We start from the raw sequence: 3712 nt of genomic DNA on the forward strand, positions 1-3712 counted from the left end.
AAAAAAAAAAAAAAAAAAAAAAAAAAATTCACACCAAGTCCAGTCTAGTCAGGGGCAAAGTGAGCAACTCTGGTGTCAGTAAGGCCCATTGCTCTGTGCGTCCCATACCCGGGAAGAGAAGTCTCACTGAGCAGCCTCTAGTGCTAAATTTTAACCCTACTAGACCAACCCCCCAGCCCCACCCCATGCCCCCATCCTCAGCCCCTCCTTCGCATTCAGATACAACACTGTACCTCTGGTTGCACCTCAACACTGAAGCCAACATGAGAACAAATAAGGATGGAGAGGCTGCCCCTTCATGTTGCTTTCCTTCTTGTGCCCCTGCCCGTCCTCATCTGCTCTCCTTCCTCCCTGTCTTTCACGGAGGAGGTAACTATGGTCCTGACTGGGTACCGTGTTAAGCATTAGGGAAGCAACGATGAAAAAGACATGAAAAGTCTGACATGGAAGATAATCCTGTAAACTAATAAATGCCACAGGACGCAGGAAGTGCGCTCCACGGAACTGCTTCACTGCCCAGGGATTAGAGCAAAGCGTGATGACCAGCGTGCAGCAGAAGGTGTTCCATTTTGACTTACAGCTTGAAGAATGAGTTAGAAGTGTCGGAGCAGGGAGGGACTGGAGGGAGGAGTGAATGCCAGGCAGAGGGAACAGTGTGGGTAAGGGCTGCGCTGCCTTTCACGGAACCCTGTGCTGGGGAGAGAGAGGAATCTGGGGGAGGTCAGAGTCTGGGGCTTGAAACAGGAGTTAGGGCACACGGCTCACAGCTTGTACTAAGCTTGCTACCGTTGTGGAAGGTCCATGGCAGGGCCTTGAGGAGAGGGGAGGTGGGAGCCCTCATTCTGATGGGGGCAATGAGCAGCACGAGTGCTGCCGGATGCCAGACACGATGAGAAGCCAAAGGTAACGACCTGAGTGGTTGAAGGCCAGAGGGGGGATGTTAGGGGCTGGACGCGGTGATCGGCGAGGACCATGATGGATCCACTCTACCAACCAAAGAACTTTGCCGAGGGCTACTCTGCATCCGTGACTAGTACCAATCCCTATGCCTTTGGAACAATTACCATTAGAAATACTGTTTTTCCAGGGGTGGACTTTTTCATACAACAGCATGAGTAGGGCTTTGATGCTAATCATTTAATAAACATTTGCTGAGCATCTGTCGTCAGCCAGGAGGCAAGGATTCATAGATAAGGAAGATCCAGTTCCTTCTCCAAAGGATCTCAGGGGCTAGTGGAGAAACTGATCCCACCTCTGTGGCCCAAGAGGGACTAACAATGCAGGTCAGAGAACCAGCCCCTGAGAAGACTCCAGATGTCATCATTCTTTGCATCACCGTTTCTCTTCTGTGCACCAATTGTGCATTAAGCACTCAGAGAATGTGATGCAACAGGATTTTGAGGGCAAAAGTGTGTACACTATGTAAAAGGAAGAGAGAAGTAAAATAGAAAAAGAAGATAGAAATGAAAGGAATAGACGATGACATTAGATCGGGGATTACCTGGTACGATTACATTATGCATTTTCATGGACAAGTCATTTCAGTAGCTAACCATATTCCAGAGAGTCTGCAGGACAAAGTTGCAAATTGTAAGCATATGTCCATGGAGAAGACTGTATGTGTTCTAAAACTAAAGCAGCAGAAAAGAGGACTACAGACCCAACTGGAAAACTTTTAAAGCAAAGTGGATGAACAAAAAGTTTCCTTTAAGTAATGCCTATCTGCCAGAAAACAAGTCATTTAACATGAAGCAAAGCTTGTTATTGGATTTCAATTATATTGTGCTGTATTTATTTCCACTTTCCTGGGATTGCTGATGAAATGTTCTATCTTGAGGACATATTCTTTTACTTAAAAAAATTTTTTTTTCATGAATCACAAATGTGGTTCTTAGGAAGGCACCAGATTGGAGGGAGGGTAGTGCTGAGATACAAAAATGTGAAGATCACTCCCCAGGCCTGGGTCCTTCATTCTTCTCAGCTCCCCCCACCTCCACCCCTTGCCTCCAGCAGAAGGTAGCCCACCCTGATCACAAAGAGCGAATACATGCTACTCTGCTATTTGATGGCTAAACCCACCAGAAAGCTCCCTTTCTGGGTAAAAAGCATCACTTAGGGATGTTCTCAGGCAGCTCATGTGCTTTTCCCTAGATAGGAGACCCAGTTAATTATCCTCAGAAGCTCTAGCCACACAGTTTCAGTTCCTTCTCCCACTTGGGGACCCTGCTCTTGCTATTTCCTTAGCTTACAAAGTTCTCCTCTGCTCCCCTCCACCTGGCTCACACCCACTCACAGCTGTCAGCTCTCATGTCACTTCCTCTGCAAAGCCTAGCCTAGCCTAGGTGTGTGTCTTCCTCCATGTCTCATATAACCACTTCTGTTTAAATATTTCTGTAATTAAAAAAGAAAAATTAAGTCCTGAGCTATGTGAGGGAAGGGGCAGGGTTTATATTGCTGTGTCCTAAGCACCTACCCCTCTGCCTTGCACAGCCACCTCCCAACAGACATCTGTTAAATGAATGCATGGAGGGCCTTCACAAAGGTACAATTTAGGCTGTGCTGTTGACTGAATTGTGCTCCCCGCCACAATTCATGCATGCGTTGAAGCCCTAACCCTCAATGTGATGGTATTTCAAGGTGGGGCCTTTGGGAGGTGATTAGGATTAGATGAGGTCATGAGGGTGGGGCTCCCAAGATGGGATTCCCTCATAAGAGACACCAGAGAGTGCTTTCTGCCACGTAGGACACGGGGAGAAGGCAGCTGTCTGCAAGCCAGGAAGAAAGCTTTCACCAGGAACTGAATTAGCTGATACCTTGATCTTGATTTTCCAGGCTTCAGGACTGTGAGAAATAAATTCCTGTTGTTTAAGCCACCCAATCTATAGTTGTTTTTTTTTTTTTTATGGCGACTTGACCTAAGACAGGCTGATAGAAGCAATTGTGAACAAACTCCTTCACAACCCTCCAAGGGAATACTTCCCAAAGTACTGATTTCAAATTCATCTGCATCTGGGAAACACTGTGTAGACACCTCAGATGGCACTGTGTGAATACACTGTTGAATACACTCAGCAAAACACTTTCCCACAGAAAAACAAAACAAAACTAGAGAAGGTAGTATCAGTTCTGTGTTTTCCAAGCCTGCAGGGATGTGTGCCATGCATCAGGCACGGACACAAAGAATAAATCTATACATGCCTTTTATAGGCAGGACATATGAATACTTAATGTAATCATGGCAACACACACACACACACACACACACAAAATGCACTTGAATGAAAAAATAGACAAAATGAATTCCGTATTTCTGCTCCTCCAGGGTGAACACCATGTACATACATACCCAACTCTTTTGCAATTCTGTTCTTTGGGATGATGTCACACAAAGAGGAAAATGACACTTCAATCCTAGAAATGTCATTAAAAGCTTTTAAGCTAATACTTGCTCTTGGTGGCAATTCTCACCCCAGATGGAATCATGTAATGAACACTCACAATTCTTGATCTGATTGCAAATCACATTATGATACCATAAGGGTAATGGGAGCTTCATCCTTTTAGCAGGCAAAAGTCGGAAGCACATTTGCTCTAGAAGATGATACTCATTTTCTCAAAGAGGTAAGCCAGCTCCCAAGATTTTCATCCAATTATGCAGTGAAAGCAAGGCAAGGATTGAGATGGCACTTTCTCAAAATCAAGGATTTTGTCA

Source organism: Neophocaena asiaeorientalis, unplaced genomic scaffold (genome assembly GCF_003031525.2).
Source record: "Neophocaena asiaeorientalis asiaeorientalis breed wild unplaced genomic scaffold, Neophocaena_asiaeorientalis_V1.1 scaffold62, whole genome shotgun sequence".
Taxonomy (NCBI): domain Eukaryota; kingdom Metazoa; phylum Chordata; class Mammalia; order Artiodactyla; family Phocoenidae; genus Neophocaena; species Neophocaena asiaeorientalis.